The sequence below is a fragment of the Pinus tabuliformis genome, chromosome J (assembly GCF_031772625.1).
Source record: "Pinus tabuliformis cultivar Carrire ecotype Pingquan chromosome J, CPIR1, whole genome shotgun sequence".
In the NCBI taxonomy this organism is placed as follows: Eukaryota; Viridiplantae; Streptophyta; class Pinopsida; order Pinales; family Pinaceae; genus Pinus; species Pinus tabuliformis.
In genome coordinates, this window is record NC_142295.1 from 941006169 (window position 1) to 941034103 (window position 27935).

At 33.5% G+C, this 27935-nt stretch overlaps 1 pseudogene; it reads left to right on the forward strand.

The window, feature by feature from the left end:
* The first annotated feature begins 1262 nt into the window (after positions 1–1262).
* On the forward strand, positions 1263–27935 carry LOC149229879 (peroxisomal adenine nucleotide carrier 1 pseudogene; annotated as a pseudogene).

Below are 27935 nucleotides of genomic sequence, written 5' to 3' on the forward strand. Positions count from 1 at the left end.
ATCTGGACCACCTTCCCTTACTTTTTGGATGTAATGCATAATATATTTGATGAATACTTTTTAGAGACTTGCCTTTAATAATGTTTATAGAGAGTAGAATCAAGTGGTAGATCTCCTATCAAAGAAGGGTGCAACTATGTGCTAGGGAGGATTTTCTACTCAACTATTTGACAAAGGAATCCTTTTACAACTCGGGGAGTTTTAACTTATAAAAGGATGTCCTTGATAATTTTTCCTTCATCTGGTTTATTTTTCAATTTTCCATGACAATTTCATAGATCATGATATGTTTTTGTCATGTTTGAATCATATATGTTATATTTTTCATCATAAAGAACTTTAAGATCACATACCAATATTTTGTTGTGAAGATTGATATAATATACAATTTTCAGAAATAGAAGAACTATAATTTAGAGTAATAAGATACTTAGAGATTTTGACATTTTATTTTAAAATCTCAAATGGCATGCAAAAAACTAGCAATGAAATACTAAAGTATATATCTACTTTCTATTAATGAAAATCAAAAAAATTTCAAAATTTTTTTCTTATTAAAAAATAAAAAGAAATTTAATCTATCTAAATTCTTGAATACTTGATTAATACAAATCTTAAATAAATCTAATAACAATGTTGAATTATAATTCCAATTCCACTCGACTGGTGCATAATACCTCATTCAATAGTGTTGGGAACCATTAAATGTAGTTACATAAAACAATCTTGCAGAGGGATCCCAATTTTAAAATTAGCTTCATCAAAGAACTCTAACTTCGATCCAGACCCGCACAAGGATCCTAGGCAAAATTTTCACAGCTTGGTTAATTAAGACACCACACATAAAATGCTACCATGTATGACATGGTCAAAATCATCAACAACAACTACAACCTAAACTTCATTGTAACTGATAGCTAGGTAAGTCAAGAGTTGATGTCATCACTTGCATCAAAATCCCATATATTGGATTCGTTAAACACACTAATTTTTCTATGTTCTGATCACTCGAGGAGATTTTTAGTTTTTATTTGGAATCTTAGCTGCAATCAACCCAACTTCTTATTATTAGACCTCCAACGTCAATCATCAATTCTCTATATTCACACTTGAATACCTGATTTTATACCCCCACAATAGACACACACACAGATATATATATATATATATATATATATATATATATATATATATATATATATATATATATATATATATATATATAACAGATTAGAGATCTTATTCAGTGGAATTTATATGCAATGAGGGTTAATTTTGAATATGTGACAAAGACAAATTCAAGAGCCATGGTAGGGCTCATCAGCACTACCATATTGTATCCCTTAGATACATGTAAGACGAAGTAGCAGGTGGAGGTTCACGTTGGGGATCGATGGAAATACATGCACTAGTACAAAATGGCTAATTAGTTACTAAAAAATGACTAAAATTTGCATATAAACGACCATTTTTCAGTCGGTGACCAGTGGTAGCTAATTTACAGTATCTTATAACGTGACCAAATTTTAGTCATTTTTAGCTTAGTCATTAATTGATTGTCTCAATTTCATCTTCTTGTAGTATTTTTAGTCATTAATTTAGCCATTGATTTAGTCATTAATTTCCACAATTAATGACCAAATATACAACAAAATATATTACTATATGGTCACCCGAAAAAACCAATTAATGACCAAAGAAATATGACCAAAATGTTGGTCGTGTTATAAGATACTGTAAACTAGCTATTAATAGTCATATGTATGCAAATTTTAGTCATCGTTTGAAAGAAATTAGTGACCAAAGAAATATGACTAAATTTTGATTGTGTTATAAGATATTGTAAATTAGCTACTAATAGTCATATATATGCAAAATTTAGTTGTCATTTGTAATCACAAATTTATAATTTGCAGTAGTCATTTATCTTTTTTTTCAGTAATTTCATATTCATTATATAAATTACTAATTTAGTAGTTTATATTTATTTCATTTATTTTCATTAATAATTATTGTAAACGAATAATTTAGTTGTATATTCATTTTGTTTGTGTTCATAATTAATCAATATAAACTACTAATTTAGTAGTTTTCGATTGATTTTATGTGTTCATTATTAATCAACACAAATTACTTAGTATGATTTTGCAACTAAATTAAAAATATGTTATACAATGTGCAACGGTTCAACTAATATGAAAATGCAAAGTTACATATTTTAATTACAATACTAAACAATATCAAGTGCAACTATAAATAATTTCAACCACATAAATTATATTATATGAAATGTCAAGTATTACAAAATGAGTTTACAACTTAATATTGGCTAGACTACAATTTACACATGAAATGTTGTTTCATCACTACAAAACATTTTCATTATGTTGCCAAATAATTGCAAGTGAATTCACCAACTCTAAAGACTTTACCATCAATCTCTATGTGTGTGTCTTATGTGGGATATTGGCTTTAAGGGTATCACTAGACTGGTTCTCTTCTCTCTCTTTTTTCATTTTTCGCCCAAGTGTTATTGTTTTCCTCTTTCTTCAAATCCTGTTGTTGACCATCAATACTAAGTTCCTTTTCTGAAAACAAAAGAAGATACAGTGTAGAGTGTAATACATGAAATACAATGAACACTAGAATATAAACTAAAGTAGAGTATAAAGGATTTATATGACATATACCTCAACATCAACAATGTTAAAGTCATTTTCCCCCATAAAAGCAAGAAGCTCGAACAAGATTTCTTTCGTTGAGCGATAGTGGCCACTATGTGGTTAGATGACCTGTATAAACAAAGAAAATAAAATGTCACCATAGAAAATAACACCTTAGTAACTTAGTATTCAACCTTCAGGGAAAGCTTAGGCACAATCATGCTAACTAAGTTACATTCTAAAAATCTCAAGCTATAAATAACTTTTGAAAACAAATAATCTGAGGTGTGATGTCTAATCCTTGTTGTTTTATTTGCAACAACATCTCATTCTCTAACGCATGAACTTGGTCAAGTATATAAACAACATGTGATCAAATAACAACATGAAAGTAAACTTTTCTAATAGTCATGAAAATATTTCAACACAAAACAATTAACAAAATTTCAATCAATATCGTGTAATACTAGTTTCATCTTCAAGCTTTGGTTGTTGTTTAAATGGACATGATACCAAGTATTTTCAATTTCATAGTTAAAATACAAAGAAAAATCAAAAGTGACGCTTAAAATATAATCAAACAATAAAGAGAGGATATCATGGAATGGACATTGCAATTATAAAAAAATTGTTTACCTATCAATTGATGTATTGTCAGACATTCCTAAAACATTTGCTTGCCCAAAATAACCATGAGGTGAAAGAATCACGACATTAAAAACATCGATGGACAACCTATGCTCAAATCATTTTTAATTTTGTCACTTAAAAAATAATTGAAACAAGATATAGCACTCATCTCAAACAACTTACAAAAAAAAATCCTTAGTGGCAAAAATTCTCCTAGTAGTTGTATCAGAGCTTAGAAGAATTTTGTATACTCCTTTTAGGACTATCTGCAATATGCCACTTGTCTTTAGTAAAGTTCAACAACATATTACACTCTTTAAATGGAAAATCAGATATAGTTTCAATAAACAAAATGAGAAATTAAGAGTGAAATGCATATGGACACTAATACCATTGAACAAACAATATGTTACCAATAAGAAGATTGTTTTTAAGAACTTAAAGGAGGACCAAATACCAACCCAATCATGATTTACGAGCCTTTTGAAGATTGCCATACTTCTTTCTCGTGGACCCTTTCAGCATGCATTCAGAAGATCATGTAACAAAGTAACTTGTAGTTCTAGCCATTGAATTAAAATCAGAAAATGTTATTTTTAGCCTTTTGCTTTTGGGAGTGTTGCTTTTACATTGCCCCTATTTCTGAGTGTGTCGTCCCATCATCCAACCTACATAGGGAAAAAAAATATTTAGTTGTTGAATATATTGGAAATCAAATGTAAAATTAACTCAACTTGATCTTTACATGGCATAGGAATAATGAAATGGTACAATAGAAGCATGCTAAATTAGAAACAAGAAATGAAAAAAAAGAATAATGGAGAATTGTTTCTAGCCATAGAAGTTTCTCTTGCCACAACAATCGAAAGGATTTCATGTATCAACATATGCTCCTCATTGGTACATGCATTTCCTTATTCCATGAAATCTTGCACATCTTCTACCCTCTTACTAGACATGATCCTCAATCCTAGAGCTTAAGTGTAGTGAGAATAGAGCTTCTACAAGCATGCATGCAACTTGATATTCATGGTCAAACCAATGAATGTGGAAAGGACATTGAGATTTCGCATTCTTGGCTAACATTGTTTGCCTATAAAAATGCTCCTGGTAACTGGAATTTCTCTTTCTCATTCTTGGTACGTGTTTCTTGCATTGATCATCATAGACAACTTGATGTCATAAAGTCAAATAGAGATCAAAATTTAACCATAACTCCTATAGTCAAATATTAAGGTCCATCTTGCATAATGAATTTTAAGGAATTGCTCATCATATCCTAGTAAATTTCTAATTTAAGATCCTAATATCATGGACTATAATCAATATGATTAGCCTCACATATTTCATCACAAAAATAATTCTCCTTATATAATGACCCAATTTTAAATTAAAATCATAACCTTCAAAGTTGTCATTACAATCATCCATCATTAGCCTCAAATGAGGGCATGTATATTATGGCTTTAAATGACAACTATAATCTAATTGAAAGATACAATTTATGAAGCATGCATAAATATTTGAAATGTGAAGTATGTAATTTATACAACATATTTTAAAATTTAAAAATAAAAAATAAATAAATATGTAATTTATACCACATGTTTTAAAATTTAAAGATAGAAAATAAGTAAAAATAAATAGTAATAAGTAAACCAACATAGATCCATCTTTACTCTGGATCTACCAAGGGATCAAATAATTTTTCACTCTATACGCTTAGTAGATCCAGAGTAAAGATGGATCTATGCTAGTTTAATTCCCCCTTTAAATAGGCTACATTCCACCCGAATACCTTGGGTCAATACCATGGGTCAATACCATGTGCCATCTTTATTTTTATTAATATTAATATTAGGGTTAATAATGTTTCTTTGCATGGTATTAATAATAATTTGGCCTATTGTATTTGGTTTACCATGCCTCTAGTTTATTTATATTTTTAATAATTTACCATAACTATTTTATAAATATGGTATTTTCTCATGGTATTAAAATAGTATTTGGCCCACAGGCTTCACTTGAGTCTTCGTAATATAAAGAGGTTTATGGACTAAATATAAAAAGAGGTTTTATTTATTTACCATACCTCTAATTTATTTATATTTATATTTATTTATCATACCTTTGGAGTAAGTATAAAAAGAGGTTTTATTTATTTACCATACCTCCACTTTATTTATATTTTTATTTATTTACCATACCTATTTTTTGAGTGTTCATAAACCTCTTTATATTTTAAATTTATATTGTGTTTATATATAATAATAATTAGATTGATTTCTAAATAGGACCGACATTAGATTAAAAATGTTAAATGTTTATGTTTACATTTACATTTACATTTTTATGTGAGATGTAGAGCGCCTCTTGACACAATAAATAATAATAATATGTAAAAAGTAAATAATAATAATAAGTAATAAATAGTAACTAAATAATAATAGTAATAAATAAATAATAATAAGTGGATAAATAGTAACAAGTATAAATAATACATATTTAAATTTAAAAGGTTTACATAAATACATTATTTTTTTACCCAAAACTTTATACATTACCCATAAATGTTCTTAATCTTTATTGAAATCAAGGTGTTATAGGTGCTTGGGAGTCTAAGTGGAATTTTAGTGAAAAAAAAAACAAGTTTATTAAAATGTGTAATCTACGTAAGTCCAAATGTGTGGGAGTTTGGGATAAAAATAAAATTACCAATCTATGTAATTTCAAATGTGTAGGAGTTCGGGATAAAAATAAATTGATCACTCAAAGAATACCGAGATGTATAAGAGTTCGAGATAAAAATAAAATTACCGACTTACATAAATCCAAATGTCTAGGAGTTCAAGATAAAAATAAAATGACAACTCAAAGAATACCCACATTCTCAATAAGAACTCATAATGTGAAAGGGTTTTAAAAATAATAAAACCTAGTTTATTTGAAAAGCGGGGTCTGGGGAGTTGCGGAAGTTCGAGAGATTCTGAATAAGAACTCATATTGGGGAAGGATGTTAAAAATAATAAAAACTAGTTTCTTTGAAAAGCATGATCAAGGGAGATTTAAAAGTTCCAAAGGCTGGGGTGCGCAGGCTATGGAACATTTTTAATCCTATGGATATTTGGATATCTCGCTCTAAATGGATAAAACATTTTTGATGTTGGAAATTTTATTTGAAAAAGCATTATATAAAAGATTTATCAAATGAGAAATGATATTCAGAAATAAATTATACCGAAGAAATGCTTAGATCCATATATATCTGAGATCTGAGGTGTAAACAAGCTTGTAATTTGTATAAATGCCCAAACTCTAGATCATGTAAGGAGGAAAAATGAAATTTATTAAATAAATGCAGATAAAGTGGATTGAAACCATGTAAGGAGAAAAATCTAAATTTATTAAAGAAATGCATATAAAGTGGATTGAAATAGAATGGTGATTTAGAAAAATGTGTGGAATCTAGACTTACTTAGAAAATATTAAAATCTGGCTTATGCTTTACAGGTCCAAGCTAGGCTAGAACTGTAGCTTTTCCACCTTCCTCATTCTCCACCTTAATGTTCAACGTACTCCTTATTTCCTAAGGATTGGACGTATACACACAGAGGGAGGAACAAACCTCATCCTTGTTGAAATGTCCCTTCTGGAAAATGCACTCAAATAGCTCCCCACCTGCTGCGTATTCCATGAGTATAGCTAGATGGGTGGGAGTCAACAATAGCTCCCTAAAGTGAACTATGTTGGGATTTGTTATGAAACTAGCTCACAAAAAGATAGAAAAGATAGATGAATGCCTTAGAAATAAGCCTCTTTGAGGGGGAAACCTCCTTTACATTATACAAATGAACAATTCTTAGATGATACAAATGACAAAACCTCCTTTCTATATATAGGAGTCTAAGGGGTCACAATATAACCAAGCCGACCTAACAATAATAATATAAATGCACAAAAATAATAATAGAGGGATTCTATGGGGCACAGTAATAACAATATGTGGACAACAGGGGCACAAAAATATTAATAAGGAATACAACTACAATAGTAATGGGGGAATCACTAGTATTATATGGACCCAACATGCTCCTCTCCTTCAAAAAGGTGTTGTCCTCAACATTTGAGTATTTCTGGATGCTTCTGTATAAAATTCTCATCCTCCCATGTGGAATCTTCAGCGGATAAGTTCTTCCCCTTGATGAGATACTCTGAAATTGATCGATTTCATAGCTGTCGATTTCTTGTTTCTGTGACTGCTTCTGATTCTGATATAATTTTTCCTTCCTCGTCAAGTTCTGGGAATATTGTTTGAACTGGGAGCTTGTTGCCTATAACTTTTTTTAAACATGAAATATGGAAAACTGGGTGCACCTGAGAAGTTGTAGGAAGCTCCAATTTGTATGCCATAGTACCAATCTTTTGCAACACCTTTTACGGACCATAATACTTTGGTAATAATTTATTATCCTTCTTAGCTTGCTTGAGGGACATTTGTTTATATGGTTGTAGCCATAGGAATACCCAGTCACCTACATCAAAACTTCTTTCGCTGCGATGTTCATTTGCCTATTGTTTCATTCTATTCTGCGCCAACACGAGGTTATCCTTTAAGAGTTGGAGAACTTGTCGTTGATGCTCGATGTGATGTTCCACTGCTTGAACCTTAGAATTTTCTCTTAAACATGATGTGATGGATGGTTGCTGATATCCATAAGTGCCAAAAATGGGGTCATTTTTGTTGCAATATGGAAGGAAGTGTTATACCACCATACAGCCAGAGGCAACCATTTGACCCATTGTGTCTGTTTATTAGATACAAAGCAACAAAGATATCCTTCCAAGCATTTGTTTACTATCTTAGTTTTCCCATCAGATTGAGGATGATAAGATGAGCTATGAGCTAACTGAGTACCAAGACAAGAAAATAATTCTGTCCAAAAATTTGTAGTGAAAATGGGATCTCTGTCACTTACAATAATCTTTGGGTTTCCATGTAGCTTTTGAATTGTTTCCATAAATGCATTAGAAACTATACTGGCTTTAAATGGATGTGATAATGCACAAAAGTGTGCATACTTGGTAAGTCTGTCAACTACCACCATGATGACACTCTTTCCCTCAGAGTTGGGTTGATAAAATCCATTGAAACCTCCTCCCAACGTTGGCTTGGAATGGATAAAGGTTGTAATAGACCTGGGGTCTTAATTGTTTCAACTTTATTTTGTTGGAAAACCAAACATTCCGCCACAAACTTTTGAATATTTGATTTAAGGCCATCCCAAAAAAATTCCTTCTTAACCTTGTGGTAAGTTTTTAAAAATCCTCAGTGCCCTCCTAAGGGAGAAGTGTGCAATTCCATAAGAATCTTTTCTTTGAGTTGGGAATTCTTACAGAGGTATAAGCAATCTTTGTACCATAACGAATCATTTTTCCAGCTAAATGTCTCAGATGTACTAGAATCTTGTTGTAACTTTCGAATAAGTTCCCACACTTCTTTGTCATTCTTCCATTCCTCCCTTGCTTCATTTACCCAATCTGGTTGGATAATAGAAATGGTGCACAACAATGCTTCCACATTCTCATCCTTTCTTGAGAGTGCATCTGCCACAACATTTTGCTTCCTTTTTTTGTAGATGATTTCAAAGTCATAACCCAACATCTTTGTGACCCATTTTTTTTGCTCTTCAGAGGATAATATTTTTTCTAAAAATTATTTAAGGCTATCATGATCTGTTTTTACCTTGAAGTGTCTTCCCATTAGGTAGGGTCACCATTTCTTAAGTGCATGTAGTATTGCCAACATTTCCTTCTCATAAATAGCTTTGTGTAAATACTTTCCCTTAATTGGACAACTTTTGAAAGCAATGGGTTTTTCATCTTGCATTAAAACAACACCAATTCCATTTCCTGAAGCATCACATTCCACAATAAAGGTTTTTGTGAAGTCCGGTGTAGCTAAGATTGGTGCTTGGCACATTACCTCTTTAAGATGTTCGAAGGCATTTGTTGCTTCTGGAGTCCAGGAAAAATCATCTTTCTTCAATAATGTTTTTAGCGGTGCTGCTATTCTCCCATAATTCTTAACAAACTTGCGATAATACCCTGTCAACCCGAGAAATCCTTGTAGATGCTTTATGGATGTGGGGATTTTCCATTCCTTAATGGCTTTAATTTTGCTAGGGTCTACCTTAACTCCTTCACGAGATACAATATGACCGAGATATTCCACCTCTTGTACTCCAAAGTGTTAAACACACATGGGTAGCAAGAACAATATGAAAGATAAAACATGAGAGTACAAATTTTATTAACAAGTGATATACATTTATAGTACAATATGTGACCGTTGGGTTCCACATCCCAAGGTCTCTTGGACTACTTTGTCTATTCAGCTTCCACACTAACCCATTGAGGATTAGGTGTCCAACATTCCCCCTTTAATCTGAAGGGTTATGTATGAGTCCAAGAAGAGAGCTGTAATACAAAATGTGCAAAAATGCATGGCAGCACTAGGCTGAATGTGCTCTCTGAAATGTTGGTATAAAGGGCGGTGGTTTAAGGATGACCACCAACACTGGAATGCTTAGTGTAGTTCCTGGAACTCTTTCAAAACTGGCAAGAAGCTGAAGTCTTCTGCTAGAGGAAGTACTCCTATTGATTTGAAGAGGGAAACCTTCAAACAATAAAGGGAGGTCTCACCCCGCATAAAATGGAAAACTTCAACTTGAAAAGGGAAGTCTCAACCTATGATGGTTTAAGGATGACCAACAACTCTGGAATGCTTAATGCAATTCCTGGAACTCTTCCAAAATTGGTAAGAAGCTGGAGTCTTTTGCTAGAGGAAATGTCCCCAATTTTGTTCCTGGAATTCTTCCGAAACTGGCAAGAAGCTGAAGTCTTCTGCTAGAGGAAGTGTCCCAGATTACCAACTGAAGGCATGTTTATGGGCATCTTTGTCTCTGGCTACAACTCTGAAACTGGTGTGGCAGGTTGTGGCTCAGGCTTGCTTGATGTGGCTTTGAAGCTTGTAGATGACCATCATTTCCCCCCCTGTCAGATACAAGGTGAGATGATGGAGAAAACTCAACTGCAAGATTGTTCAATACTCTAGAACAAGTTCTGACATGTGTGTGGAATATCTTCTTGGCTGTTGATGCCCATTGCCAAGAAGCGATCCATCCAAGATGAATCTTTGTTCTTGCAGGACGTTTGTTTTTGAAGCATCTGTTTGAAGAATGACTGGTTTTATGACAGTGCTTACATGGATGAAGATCAAAACAATGATCTTTCAAATGGCCAACTTGGTCACAGTGTTGGCATTTCACAATCTGTTGTTGTTGTTGTTGTTGTTGCTGTGGAAGAAGGATAGAATCCGGAACAACTGAGGTTGAACTGTCATGAGGAGCAGGTGAACTGTCATGAATGAATCCAGCACTCTGAAACTGAATGGGCTTTGAATAGTCTGGAATATGAAAGGACAAGTCCTTGTCATATCCAAGACCAGTTCTATGCTTGTTGTGGACAAGCTCTTCCCAAGGTCTGATGATGGGCTTGGGAAGTGCAAGCTGAACCTCTGCATCTGCATGTAACCTTGCTACTTTATCTGAATGAAATGTAACATTATTGACTTGTTTTTTATGGGAGTTTGTTTCAATCTTCTGAACAGAAACATATTCAGAATGATGACTCCACTACTGTAATTCTTCTTGTTGTACTTGAGATTCAAGCTGCAAAAAATCAATCTTTTCCTGTGCATTTTGTAGGCATGTCTGAATTTCTGAGAGAGATCCTATGCTGTTTTGTAATGTGTCATCAACAGTAGATTGTATAAGAGTTTTCATGAAATCTAATACTTCACTGATTCTGGCCAGTTTTCTTCAATGTCAGATTTACACTTTAAAAACTAATCACAATTATTACTTAATGCAGAAGATTAATATCCACTCACAGTACAGAAAAATATCTTGTATGAAGCAAATGAATCAGGGAATCAATGCATATATATGTAGACAAAAACTATAATGGGTTTTAAATACAATGCCACAATTGGGGCAGCAACAACTGCAAACTTGCTTGGATCCTTCAAGTACTCCTTCACTTTCAAATCAGAAATGATGGCTATCAAAACTTCAATAATTATAACACCATGTCATGGGCATTGGAATGAATCTCTAGCATGCTGAAACAACAGTGATAGACCTCCTTACATGTCCAAATACTTAGCAAACTGTATAGTGTTGGTCATATATACCATAGCATTTTACCATGACCTTTCAAAATCCTTCCAACTATGCACAGTTTCACGAAAACCTCCAGGAGATTAGAGAATACTCGCCCCTGCTTCAGATGTATATGCACCCAATTATTAAGGAGATTTGACTCTTTGACAGTGATAAAATCTGCCCACAAAGGACAACTCGAACACAAACTGATAGAACTTGATTTGAAGATGCTTTTAAAACATTTGATTTTAATAATATATCGGCCTGCAACGTATATTATTTTTCATATAATACCAAGAAGTATTCTAACAAACACAGAGCATACATTGTCTAGTACCACAATCCAACAGAAATGGTTAAGACACTGTATTCACCATACTATTGCATATATGCCACTTTTTCACTGCAAATTTTACATCGGAGGCAACACTCCAGGGACCGAGAATCACTACAACACATTATCAATATAGCCCTCAAAAGTTCAACAGACTTTCCAACAAATATATACCACTGCTTGCATCAAAGATGAAATATTTGATGCCTATGACCGAAATACATCGACTTTCAGTGTCGCTGGTTAACACTTCTCAATCTACACTATCGAATTCAGATTTATTACATCAACCGACAATCTTTTATCAATCCTACAAACATTGTATGTCATGTACTCCGTTTCCAGACTCTCTGTCAAGTACGATTATTCTTACCAACGCTGGAAATGTCATTCCATCTGCATTCCAGAGCAGTTCTACTCTGCAAGACAATTCATGAAAACACCCACAGATTTCTGCAATTTCCTATTACTTCAATTCACGATTTCCTATACCATGATAATTATATGGCTTGAACCCCAGGTGCGCATGTGGAGGGATGGAGTTTCAGTGGTGTAATACCACTGTGACTGCAAAGCCTCTACACGATCGTGGACACAGCTAAACTGGCGCTTCCTTCCATGGTGTTTTCAGTACTACGGTTGCCGAATAGAAGTGCTAGCATCGATGGAACACTTTAACTTCTCCGAAATACCAACAACGTTAATACCATTCAATACCGCATTCAAATACCATTCAATAACACATTCAAATGGAAACCATATAAATGTCGATACCAGGAGCTGTCTCCCACGCAGAGATACCATTCAAATGTTATTATTCAAACGCATTCAACATGACATATAAAATTTGAACAGCGCATATACCAAGTGAATGCAAGCGATGTATACCAAAGCACTGTATACACCAAATCATTTCAATGAATACACCACTTTTGTATTCACAAAAACTCTTCTTAGCCAAATCAAAAGAATACCAATGAGCGCCTGAAAACCGCCAAAGCTTACCATTCAAATGATTTTAAATGATTTTTAAAAAACCACAGAGCGTTGTATAGTTCAACGCATATACAGATTTTGGACGGGCATATGTATAAACCCACGGGACAGTTGAGTTGCTTCTCGATAAAGCAATACAGGAATATGTATAAACCCACGGGACTGTTGAGTTGCTTCTCGATAAAGCAATACATGCATATGTATAAACCCACGGGACCGTTGAGTTGCTTCTCGATAAAGCAATACAGGCATATGTATAAACCCACAACGTTAATACCATTCAATAACGCATTCAAAATAGATTCATTCAACAACGTTAATATGATTCAATACCGCATACCAGGAACTGGAAAACTTCGGACCTTCATCGATGGTGGCGTATCTACCACTCAACATTCAACACAGATTCAATGATCTCTTCTTTACTTTGATTCCATGTTAGGCAGCGTAACAGTAGGAAATACCAAGCATAACAGTAGGAAATACCAAGCGTAATAGTAGGAAATACCAAGCGTTCATCAAACAGTCGGAGTTGGGCATTCATCAAACAGTTCTGAAATCAAAAAGTTCTTCTGGGTGTTCATCAAACGGTTCTGACACCAATGGGTAGCGTAATAGTAGGAAATGCCAAGCGTTCTTCATTAAAACATTCAATCGATTCCTTCATGTGAATTGTTTCATTGATTCAGGACAGACAGAATCTTGACAAATTCTGCGTCTAGATCAACCTCTGCACATCGATTAATCAGTGCTAAAACAAATTAAATTGCTTTAATTCATGACTTTGTCAGATGTAATTCTTCAGCACTCGACTTTACCAAGCAACTCCAGGTGTGAATTCACTGCATAATGCTCAGAAACAGAAATCGACCCAACAAATCCTGTCTTCTTGTTATGAAATTCGATTGCACAAAAATCGGTTTATTAACCTCAACAACGTTGTCATTTATTTTAATTGTGATTGCCCATTTCATGCAATTCAACTAGCTTCAAATGCCTTTCCTCAACATGTGCAAACAAAGTCGATATGAATTGATACTCATTTACAAGCAGAGCTTACAATCTTTTAATACAAATATCGCTCATCATCCAAGAAATCAAAACATACTTCGATTACAAAATTCCTCTCATAGGCACACACAGCAAATTGTTGCTAACATTTGAAGAGCATACATTACAATTCTTCTCTTATAAAACAACAAATTAAATACTAGAAAATTCATCATTTCAACTCTTAACACAGAAATTGACCCATACACGAATCGACCAAGTTAAGGCTCATAACTCAAATCCAACACTTTCATAAAACAAATGTTTCAAACAAATTATGCAGGGCAGGAGTACGCCCGCTCTGATACCATGTTAAACACACATGGGTAGCAAGAACAATATGAAAGATAAAACATGAGAGTACAAATTTTATTAACAACTGATATACATTTATAGTACAATATGTGACCGTTGGGTTCCACATCCCAAGGTCTCTTGGACTACTTTGTCTATTCAGCTTCCACACTAACCCATTGAGGATTAGGTGTCCAACACAAAGAAACATTTGGATCTTTTTGCATATAATTATTTCTCCTTCAATAGTTGTAGCACCCTGTCAACATGTTCAACATGATCCTTCCAAGACTTGTTGTAGATTAGTATATCATCAAAAAATACTAACACAAATTTTCTAAGGAAGGGTTTGAAAATGGAATTCATCAAACCTTGAAATGTAGAAGGTGCATTGGTAAGGACAAAAGGCATGACCAAAAATTCATAATGACCATCATGAGTTCTAAATGTTCTTTTCAGAATGTCTTTAGTCTTCATTTTGATTTTATGATATCTTGAACGAAGAGCCAACTTGGTGCAGTAAATTGATCCATGCAATTCATCGAATAATTCATCAATGACGGGAATGGGAAACTTATCTCTAATAGCGAGTTTGTTGAGCTCCCTATAATCCAGACACATGCGCCATGATCCATCCTTTTTGTGCACCAATACTACTGGAGCAGAGAAAGAACTTTGACTAGGTTGATTTATACCAGCCTCTAGCATTTCTACAACCATATGTTCAATTTCACTCTTTTGGGCATAGGGATATCTGTACGGCCTAATGTTTGGAGGAACACTTCCTAGAATCAAATGAATAGCATGATCATGATCACAAATAGGTGGGAGACCTTTGGGAGTCTCAAATACCTTGGAATGATTGTCTAGGACTTTTTGGAGATCTGGAGAAATAGATGATTTCAATGTGGAAACATCTAGCGAACATAATTGTGCAATTACACCTCGTTATTCCTTCTTTAGAAGCTTTTTCATACCGTTAGAGCTGATTGTCTTTCCCGGTTTCCTTGCAATACCCCTTAATTCAACTTCCTTTCCTTCTGCAAAAAATTTCATGAAAAGTTCTTGAAAATTAAAAGCGATTGTAGCCATTGGACTCCTAGTACAACATCAGCACCTCCCATTGGAATGGAAAGCATTGGGCTATTCAATACATATCCTCCCATGTATAGCTTAATATTATGGCACTTTCCAGAGCAATTTATGGTTCCTCCACTTACAACCATCACTTTACACTCTGGTGCTGGATATAGGAACCAATTCAATTCTTTTGCTATCTTACAATGAATAAAATTGTGGGTACTTCCTGAATCAATCAACACTATTGCCTTTTTCTTCTTGATATGTCCTTCTATCTTGATAGTTTGAGGAGTGGTAATTCCAGCCAATGCATTACAAGATATGGTTGGATTCATTACTTCTTTATCTAGGGTTTGTTCCTGGAGTATATCCTCTTCTTTTGAAATTTCTTGTTCCTTTTCTTCCTCCTCTTTACAATCTATGTAGAATAATTTCTTCTCAGCACACTTATGACCTTTAGTGTATTTGCTATCACAACTATAACAAAGCCCTTTTGCTCTTTTTTCTTCCAATTGTTGTGGTTTCAACATTATAGGTTGTGGAAGGCTAGGGATAACAACACTTCCATCTTTATAGTTGTGAGTGGTAGGCTTCCTGGTTGCCATAATTTTACTTTCCATTTTTCTTGCTAACCTGAATGCCTTCTCCAATGAATCAGGTTCCCAAAGGCGAACCTCATGTTGGATATTATCCTTTAAAGTCCCTATGAAGACATCAATCCTATGCTCCTCTGGAATATCTTTTACCCTTATGTTCAATTTTTGGAAGTCCTCAATGTGCTCCATCATTGAACCATTTTGTTTGAGACTTATCAATTGGGTAAAAAAAGTTTTGCTTTTTGTATCCTCATAATGTGCTGTCATTTCTTCTATAAAAATTGCCCAAGTGACAATTTGTTTACGAGAGCAAGGCCGCCGATACCATACAAACTGATTTGGTTCCAAATATAAAGTTTCAATACGTACCTTTTGTGTGTTTTGCACATTATGGAGATCGAAAAATTGCTCCATCTGTAGTATCCATGTTGCAGGATCCTTGCCATCAAACTTCCTCATATCGATTTTTGGAATATGATGGTTCTTCGATCCAACGTTAGAGTCTATTAAATCTTGATTAACATTTATTTTGTTCTCATCATGAGTTTCCTTTACTACCCTTTCACCATTAGTAAGCATTTGTTGTAGAAGCTTTATCAAATGTGTCTTTAAATCTGTCTTCATCTTCCATGCATGTATTCAAATTTGTCTTCAAATCTATCTTCAAATCATCCATATTAGCTTCCATGTCATTCATCTTAGCTTCTACATCTTTCTTTAAATCATCCATCTTAGATTCTGTTACTTTTTGTGCGAGTGACATTTGTTGCACTTGGTCTCGTAATTTTGATATATCATGTTGTATTTCTTCCTCTTCTTCATGGGTCATGCTAGAGCTTTCAGGTTGCTTACTAGGTGTTTGCATTTTCTTTCCTCGAGGCATCAATTACCGCTAATAATGCTTTACTATGCCCTTTGAATTCCTTCAAACTAATTTTTCAAACCAAGCTTATACAAAAATTAAAGAAAACTACACACCTTTTTTCACTTTGCAGGAGCTCGATATTGAATCTGATGTATCTCTGTAATTTCAGATCATCTAGTTCTAAAATTACAACCTACAGTAGCCCTCTGTGTCTTCATTATAATGCCACCAGTCTGACCAAATATAGATTTTCCAAGAAAGAGTTATGCATAATCTCCCAAGATGACTTGATTATATAGCTTTTCAGAAGAGCGAACTTGTATGAAGTGTCACGTGTCACTGTTTTGACCTTCAGATCTAAAAAACATACATAGGAAACTACAGTATGTCCTCTTTTTGTAACTTCTAATGAAATTTTAATCTGATGCTCAAAACAAAAGTTATGAGGATTTTTCCCAGGTCACCTGTTTGGAATGTAATGTGGGAGTCTGCAAAAATGCAACTTACTCAGATCATATCTCCGTAAATATAGCACGATAAGCTCTAAAATTTGGACCCGAGGTTTAGAACAATTTTGGCCCAAATGGGTTTTTGTTTTAGCATCTGAAATGTCGCAGAAAAAAGTTATAGCGCAAATTCCACGATGACTTGTTTGGATCAGCGAAACCCTAGAATCCAAAGCTCTGATACCAAATGTTATGAAACCAACTCACAAAAAGATAGAAAATATAGATGAACACCTTAGAAATAAGCCTCTTCAAAGGGGCGACCTCCTTTACATTATACAAATGAACAATTCTTAGATGATACAAACGAAAAAACTTCCTTTCTATATATAGGAGTCTAAGGGGTCACAATATAACCAAGCCGACCTAACAATAATAATATAAAGGCACAAAAATAACAATAGAGGGATTCTATGGGGCACAATAATAACAATATGGGGACAATAGGGGCACAACAATATTAATAAGGGATACAACTACAATAGTAATGGGGGAATCACTAGTATTATAGGGACCTAACAGGATTCCGCAAAGATATGTGATTAATAATCTCCCGCCTCACATTTTCATCAATATTCCTCCGCTTCTGGGCATCGTCTTTCCCCCACCAGGGACCAACCCCCTCCCAATAAGATCGGGCAGTAACTACACCCAGCCAGTAGAAAATAGGTCACTTCCCTATGATATGTTGGTAGGAGTGGGTGCCACTATGGTGACACAACTTAATGAAAATAGCGTAGGATAATGCGGAGCAAATCCACCGAAAATCAAGCCTCACCAAGGAGATCTAGTTCAATGCTACCATCCTAGAAACAGTGTGAAGTTGTAAAACAATGCCAATTATCACAGAAGGATCTACAATCTATAAACCCTAGGGTATACCACCAAAGCACCCTAAACCCCAAATTTATAGCGTCTACATTTTAATAATTTTTTCCCTTTGTGATCGATTAAATTCCAGTCCACACAGTTATATCATGGCGGCAAAACCTTCTGAACAACAACAAAAATTCGATGAAAAAATAAGAGTAGAGGAAGAACTCAAAAATAAATCAAGAAAATTGAATTGCTAAAAAGAAAAAACAAAGAGTGAAAAATACCTTGGAATCTCAACAATTTAGATCTAGATTCGGGCAAGCGTGAGAATATGGTTGGCAGAATTATGTAAATTATAGACACTTATTGATCTAACATGCATGTGTTGCAATAAAGACAATCTGAAGCCTTTGTTTGTTTCATATGATCCCCTGTTCATTGCTTTCCATAATAGAAATGCCAATTTTTACACGTAGCATCCAACTTGTTATAACAATTTAGTGAAATATTTATTTATACTCCTTTCACTTGCAAAAGAATTTTATTTGAGCCGATTTGGGCACACGAGCCTAAATAGTTTATAATAGGCTAGTGGATTATAATAAATTATTTTCATAGCATTTCATGCACTAAATTTTATTTGCTTACACTTTTCACATTAAATTTTATTTTACCGAGTTTCCTAAAATCAGATATTAAAATTGATTTTCAAATAAAATAAAATGGCTATATTTTTTAATATTAAAAGTTAGTTTTAATTTGCTCCATGGTGTGGATTAGTTGATGATGGAATGGGTTGTTAAGGAATTTTTTATAATGTTATTGGTTTAAACTTAGATTAGCTTAGTGTACCATGTGTGAGGCAATGTGGGTATACTTGGAGGTGATTGTGTGAAAATTGATTTTCAAATAAAAGAAAATGGCTATATTTTTTAATATTAAAAGTTAGTTTTAATTTGCTCCATGGTGAGGATTAGTTGATCGTGGAATGGGTTGTTAAGGCAATTTTTATAATGTTATTGGTTTAAACTTATATTAGCTTGGTGTACCACGTGTGAGGTAATGTGGGTATACTTGGTGGTGATTGTGTTAAAATTGATTTTCAAATAAAATAAAATGGCTATATTTTTTAATATTAAAAGTTAGTTTTAATTTTCTCCATGGTGTGGATTAGTTGATCGTGGAATGGGTTGTTAAGGCATTTTTTTTAATGTTATTGGTTTAAACTTAGATTAGCTTAGTTACCATGTGTGACCTACTGTGGGTATACTTGGAGGTGATTGTGTTAAAATTCATTTTCAAATAAAATAAAATTCTATATTTTTTAATATTAAAAGTTAGTCTTAATTTGCTCCATGGTGTGGATTAGTTGATGATGGAATGGGTTGTTAAGGAATTTTTTATAATTTTATTGGATTAAACTTAAATTATCTTAGTGTACCACGTGTGGGGTAATGTGGGTATACTTGGAGGTGATTTTGGTAGTGGATAAAATCGATCACTGTCACGTAAGTACAAGATCACTATAGTTGTCTATTTTTCCATATTTAAAAAATAACAATAATAATAATAATCTTATTTTTAAATTTTATTGAATTAATTATTTATCAAAATTAGATGTTATTAAAATCTCATGATTTTATTGGAGGTAGTTTAGGTGATGGCAATAAGGTAAACTAATTTTCTTGTAAGCATTTTCTAAATTGTGTCATCACTCAAACACTCTCATAGAAAAAAAAAGTCTTAACCCCACCTAGAATGCCTAAAAGACAACTCTCAAGCAAGCCACCCAATGTCACATTGGTGGCTTTCTCTCACTCTTTAGACTACACTGAAGGATATCCTTGTCTAAGGGGGGAATCCATAAAGATCGAGCTAAGCTAGGTCATTGAGTAATGAAGGAAAGTTCCTTAACAAAGACTAGTGATTTGACACTACTCACTCTCAAAGTAAAAGGTTAGGGATAAGTGTGCGAATAGTCAAACAAACCATGAATTATGAACAAATTTTGAATGATTTTAATTAGAAAACTATGCTTATTCATGCAACAAAATTATACTTGAAAAATGAAAAATAAAACTTGCTCAATTAACCATATAACATGAGATGCTAGTGAAGCATATATACAATGGCACAATAAAAATAGAAAATGAATCATAAATTGTGTCTATACAAGTAAGGCATTAGATCATTCATTCATCATATTCATTAGCATTGGAGATTGAGAGTTTGTTATCATCATCAAGAGACCATTCCATAATTAAGAGATCATACACCAATAGTATTAACTATGTTTGAGACGTCAAAGAGTTATGTGTTTGCAATGATAAATAAAGGAAATATTCAAACTTTTCGTTGTTACTAAGGACAATGAAGACAACAAAGTTGAATGTGGACCACTTACACATTTGTAACATTCAAATGTCATCCATTTATCATCAATTTATCACCATTTATAGTTGGGTAGTTTGTAATTCTAGAATTGTGACCCAAATGATGTACTTGTAACATTCCAAAATGTATAATTACAACTAATGAACCATGAGCAATACCATTAGCGTGTGAACACATTAACCACTATGTATTTAGAACAAATTTCCATTAAGACTAGAGATCAATGTAAGTTTTAAAGCACCCCTGAACAATAAGAAATTCCATATCATGTCAACATCAAATATTTAAGAATTGTGTGTAGAGTGCACCAATAGTGGCACTATTAGGCTTCTATCACTATCTTGTTAATGTGTCTTAAGATGTGACATTTCAAATTAGAAACTTATCATACATCTATAAAAAGGAAAGCAAGTAAACTATCAAGATAATCTTAAAAATAGTGAATTGTTATCCTTATGAACCAAGTCATTTCATGTTCCCATGCATTGATTTGTGTAAGGGTGTGGTTAAAATTTCAAATGTGTTAAAAAATGTAAGAAATAAATGTATCAAGAACAAAATTTGACCATGATGCAAATTTGTAAACCCTTTTCACAACTATTAAAGAGCTTAAATATCAAGGTGTTTCATGCATTCATGTACTCATGTGAATCTTAAGAGTGTTTACTATGTCACATATATGTTACCTAGATATGTCAAATACAACATGAACAAGTATAAATATAATAATGTGTCCTTACAAGTAAAGCGTTAATCATTTTTAATTTATGCTAATCATTTTTTATTTTATCACTTATTCTCTGGTCATATATTTTAGTCCTAGGCTAAATTAGTCAGTTAAGTTAGTCGCTTTTAGTTGAGTCACTTAATTCTAGTCATATATTTTATCCATAGACTAAATTAGTCATTTAAGTTAGTCAATTTTAGTTTGGTCACTCAAAATTGCTCAAATCTAGTAGTAATTCACTTGAAATAATTTTGGTGACTGACTTTTTTAGTCACATAGTCACTAATCTCTCATTTTGTACTAGTGAGGTTTGTAGCTCTAGTGCATATTTGCCTTAGAATTAAACTGGGTTGTTTCCTTTTCTTGGAATGGGTTTTGAATATCTCAGTATCTGACACATGTATTTCCTTAGAAATCATCTGGGTTGATTATTTTGAAATGGGTATTTATATCTGGTTTCAATTTGGGTCGCTGGATCCTTGGGTTAGTGTGCTTAATATTGGTCGGGTTGATCCTCTTGTAAGGATGCTTTGAATCTAGACGGTATGTTGGGTGCATTGAAGATGGAAATTAAAACAGACCCATATAAACCCTGCATATCTTGAATTCAAACAAATGGTCGACATTCAAATATTAGAGATAGTTGTAACCTGAAGATGTATATGTGACCTTGGTTTAGATGGCTCTATGCTAGTAATCATTCATTCCGCTTTGAAGATTAAATATTGACTAATATTGAAATGTAAGCAGCCTATATATTTTGTTAATTATCCCAATGGAAGGTTCCTGATCTAGGATTTATTGTCCCAATCTAGCATTTGTGTGTTTACTTTGCTTTTGAGTTTGAAAAAGAATTGTTTAGTTGTTCTGCTTTCGCACAGAATTAATAGGTCCCTGGATTCACCACATTATGTTTTTGAGCTATCAAATTGTAGGGATTAAAAGGTAACTCCATGCTAATTAGGCATCTATATTTTCACCATTTCTTAAGAGGGCTACACTATTTGCTTAAAGATTTTTGACCATCATAGCCTATCTGCTTATTATTTTATCCATAATAGTCACAATAACCATTTTTCAGAGGAATGATATTTTTTTGTTAAAGAAGCTCCCATTCTATTATATGTTCCATATAATGCCATACCAATAGCACTTGATACTTCACCATATCCATGATGTCACCACTTTATACCAACCAACCATTCTGAAGGCAAAGTAAATTCATTGATAATACAAGCTCCCTTAGTAACCTATGGTACTTTCCAAATCACCTTCTCCAAAAGCATCCATAAATACTTTCACTATGGAAGAGGATGCATGTATTTTAGAAATTAGGTCCTTGAACACCCTGACTACTATATTGTACTCTGAGTTGGGAAAGGTCAGTGCTTAAAGGTAAGTCCATGCTTCTCAATCACCCAAATCATTAGTTTGTCTTAAGAAGCTTGTGTTGTCTGCTTATGAAGTTTTGATCACCATGTTTTATCTGCCTAGGATTTTTCTCTAAATGGTCATCATGATTCTGGGAATTCATTGAATTACCCTCCCCAAGAGATCCAATAAATAGTCTCAACATGGAAAAGTATGCATCCTTTTCAGGAACTTGGTCCTTGAACCCCTTGATTTAAATCCATAATCTCACTCAAATTGAGTGTCTTAGATCCACAAGTATGCCTTCCAGGTGAATTCCTTTCTCAGAGTAGTTGTGGTGGACAAACTATATATAGTATTTTACTATTTTGGATCAAATAACAAATGTTATAATTTTTGAATTTTCAGGAGTAGGAGGATTTCTTCAAAGTTACTGGTTTATATACCAAAAATTTAGTTATTTATCTATTTTGGAAAAACCCAATACTCATATATCATTTAAAGGGATATAATTGACATCTCCTCAAAAATTACATGTTAAGTTATCATTACGTCAAAATAGCCTCGCCCCTACCTACCCCTATGCAAGTGTGGCCTACGTGAAATTTAGCTCACCTATATAGATTGTTGTGGTCTTTTCTCAAGTTAATTAGTTGAGTGGAAAATTGAATATATGTAGAATCCAAAAGCAAGAACTTATTAATTCTAGCTCCCCTTTCTTTGGGAAAATCGTCAAAATTCTTGTTAGAATTATTTTTCCATAGGAAATCGAGGGTAGCTGTCTTGATTACCTGTCAGACACTCCAGACAAATTTTTGGTAGTACTAGGGGTTCTCGTGAAGAACCAAGAAATGGTTTATTAACATTGTTTGTTTGTCTTGACTTACAGTTATTTTGATTTTCATTTTTTCTTCAGTTTGGTTTAGTGTGTTTAGTCATATGGATCGATTAGTAGTAATTTTTAGCATGAGAGACCATGTCTTCATTTCCTATGTTTGGAGACAAATCTTAAGATAATGCTCCACCATATGATCAAAAGTTGCAAAATATTTTATAGTAAAACTATTCAAACAGTTTGATAACGTTCTTTTCTATCACCTATAATATGTATCAATAGATAAAGATGATAAGGATTGGTTTAGCTATAGTAATTTGAGGGTTGTCTTTTTATATTGATGATTGTATCTTGATCTTGTGTACGTTTGTTTCTTTGGAATGTTCATTATTTGCATTGCATATTATGATTGCTCAACGTTGTCTGTTGCTGTTAAATGTTTTGCATACACCATGTTGTCAAAGTTTTAGAATTCACCTTAGTTTGAAATGCTTTAATGATTCCAACTAATTCTAAGTAAATGGGGATTTTCATCCTAGTATTTGAGGATTGTGAGGGGTATTAGACAAATTATGTCTTTTTCCCTACCATAGGCTTGTAGAACAATCATGCATCGATGAAAAGTACTATAACTCTAGAACCCCCACTGTAAATATGAGTCATTATTACCATAGTGTGCAATTGCTCTTATGGAAATGAATTGTAAATGAAGCTACACTTTTTATTGATTCTTGTTATATTTTGTGCTTGAATGTACAAAAATCTATCTGATATGTTGTGGGAGGTTGTTTCCACTAGAAAAATTTGTGCTTTGTATCAAGGACATGGCACCAAAAATTTACAATCATTCATATCTCAATTTATTTACTTTTATAGCTATAGTTTGAGATATTTTACTTGAAACACAGGAACAAGAACATGGGAACAAAGGAAAATTTGGTTGTAGCTACTGCAGCTAGATCTTGCACAACTATGATAACACACGTACAACTCCTTTTCTTCCTGCGTTGTCCTAGTGATTTGGATTTTCTAGCCAAATTTTGTTATGAAACCAGCTCACAAAAAGATAGAAAAGATAGATAAATGCCTTAGAAATAAGCCTCTTCAAGGGGGAAACCTCCTTTACATTAGACAAATGAAAAATTCTTGGATGATACAAATGACAAGACCTCCTTTCTATATATAGGAGAATAAGGGGTCATAATATAATCAAAGCTGACATAATAATAATAATGTAAGGGAACAATAATAACAATAGTGGGCTTCTACGGGGCACAATAATAACAATATGGGGACTACATGGGCACAACAATATAATAAGGGGGTTTTACTAATAACAATAAGGGGTTACACTAGTAGTATAGGGACCTAACATGCCCCTCTCCTTCAAAAAGTGTTGTCCTCAACGCTTGAGTAGTTCTTGATGCTTCTGTATAAAATTCTTGTCATTCCATGTGGAATCTTCAGGCGGTAAGTTCTTCCACTTGATGAGATACTCTGAAATTGATCAATTTCGTAGCTGTCGGGTTCTTGTTTCTGTGACTGCGCTAGGCTCCGATATGATTTTTCCTTCCTCATCAAGTTCTGGCAATATTGTTTGAACTGGGATGTTTTGAAACTTTTTAATGAGTGGCCACACTTCTTCATCCTTCTTCCATTCATCCCTTGCTTCCTTTATACAATCTGGTTGGATAATAGAAATAGCACAAAACAATGCTTCCACATCCTCATCCTTTCTTGAGAGTGCATCTGCAACAACACTTTGCTTCCCTTTTTGGTAAAGGATTTCAAAGTCATAACCCAACATATTTGTTACCCATTTTTTTTTTTCTAAAGATAATCTTTGTTCTAAAAATCATTTAAGACTATCATGATCCATTTTTACCTTGAAGTTTCTTCCCATTAGGTAAAGTCACCATTTCTTATGTGCATGTAGTATTTCCAACATTTCCTTCTCATAAATAGCTTGTTTGATATGTAGCAGTAAAAATACCCAATCACCTACATCAAAACTTCTTTCACTGCGATGTTGATCTGCTTGTTGTTTCATTTGATTCACCACCAAAGTGGCGTTATCCTTTAAAAGTTGGAGAACTTGTTGTTGATGCTCGATGTGATCTTTCACTACTTGAATCCTTTTCTTCTTGATATGTCCTTCTATCTTGAGTGTTTGAGGAGTTGTAATTTCTTCCATTGCATTATAAGATATGGTTGGATTCATTTCTTGATGCTCGATGTGATCTTTCACTTCTTGAACATTTTTCTTCTTGATATGTCCTTCTATCTTGATAGTTTGAGGAGTGGTTATTCTGGCCAATGCATTACAATATATGGTCGGATTCATTTCTTCTTTCTTGATGTGGTCTTTCACTTCTTGAACATTTTCTTCTTGATATGTCCTTTTATCTCGCAAGTTTAAGGAGTGGTAATTCTTGCCAATGCTTTACAAGATATGGTCGGATTCACTTCTTCTTTCTCTAGGGTTGGTTCTTGGTGTATATCCTCTTCTTTTGATGTTTCTTGATCATTTTCTTCCCCCTCTTCATAATATATGTAAAATAATTTCTTCTCAGAACACTTATGACCTTTAGTGTATTTTCTATCGCAATTGTAACAAAGCCCTTTTTCTCTTTTTTCTTCCAATTGTTGTCATGTAAACCTTGTAGGTTGTGGAAGGCTAGGAGAAAAACACTTCCATAATTATAGTCATGAGTGGTGGGATTCCTTATTTCCATAATTTCACTTTCAATTTTTCTTGTCAACCTGAATGCCTTCTCTAATGAATTAGGTTCCCAAAGATGAACCTCATGTTGAATGTTATCCTTTAAAGTCCTTATGAAGACATCAATCCTTAACTTCTCTGGAATATCATTTACCCTTATATTTAATTTTTGAAAGTCCTCAATGTGCTTTGCCATTGAACCCTTTTGTTCGATATTTATCAATTGGCTAAAGAAGGTGTTACTCTTTGTATCCTCATAATGTGTTATCATTTCTTCCGTGAAAATTGACCAAGTGACAAGTGCTTTATGAGAGAAAAGCCCTATATACCATAAAAATTGATTTGGTTCTAAATATAAAGAAGCAATATGTACCTTTTGTAACAGTTGAACCTCATGTAGATCAAAATATTTCTCCATCTGTAGTATCCAATTTACCAGATCCTTGCCATAAAACTTCCTCATATCGCCTTTTCTTGATTTTAGGAGCTTTATCTTGAAATGACTGTAACTCAGTAATTTCAGATCTCCAATTTCTAAAATTGCATCCCGCAGTAGCCCTCTGAGTCCTCTTTCTAACCCCGCAAGTCTAATCAAAATTTGATTCTCGAAGAAACAGTTATGTCCAATCTCCTAAGATGACCTGATTATATAATGTTTTAGTAGAGAAAATTTGTACAACGTGCCACGTGTCACTGTTTCAACCTTCGGATCTAAAAAATATACATAGAAAACTAAAGTATGTCCACTTTCTGTAACTTCTTACGAAAATTCAATTTGTTGCTTAGAGAGAAAGTCATGACGATTTTCCCAAGGTCACCTATTTATAATGTAATTCGGGAGTCTGCAAAAACCATAACTTCCTCAGATTATATCTCTGAAAGTGTAGCGAGAAAATATCTAAGATTTAGACCTGAGCTTCACCAAGATTTTTAATCAAATGGGTTTTAATTTCAGATTCTGGACCTTTGTGGAAAAAACATTATAGAGAAACTTCCATAATGACCTGTTTGAGATGAAATTCTAGAGCTTGCAAAAACCCTTACTTTCTCAAATCATATCTCCAAAAATATAGCAAGAAAAGATCTGAAATTTGGACCCAAGGTTTAGACTAATCGCTTATCAAATGGGTTTCTGAAACTTTGTAGCGAAAAAGTTATAGTGAAAATGTCATGATGACCTGTTTGGAGTAGTGAAACCCTAAAATCCAAAGCTCTGAAACCAAATGATATGAAATTAGCTCACAAAAATATAGAAAAGATAGATAAACACCTTATAAATAAGCCTCTTTGAGGGGGAAACCTCCTTTACATTACACAAATGAACAATTCTTGGATGATACAAATGACAAGACCTCCTTTCGATATATAGGAGTCTAAGGGGTCATAATATAATCAAAGTCGACATAATAATAATAATAATAATGCAAGGGCACAATAATAACAATAGTGGGCTTCTATGGGGCACAATAATAACAATATGGGGACTACATGGGCACAACAATATAATAAGGGGGTTGTACTAATAACAATAAGGGGTTACACTAGTACTATAAGGCCCTAACAAATTTTGGTATTTTGACGTGTACATTTCTTGCGCAAATTTATACATCAACACTTTGTTATGTGGTGGTTTACTTTTTTTAGAAAGCCACTAGACACAACTTCTACTCTAATGTAAACTAGTGCATTTGGTAAATCAAAAGGACTTTGGAAAACTCTTACTGAGGGTTCTTGGAAAGAGGCATTAGATGGAATTGGTGTATCTTTACTCTTGACATCAAATCTTGTTATATGGGTACTATTAACACCACATTGTTTATTCAGTGTCTAA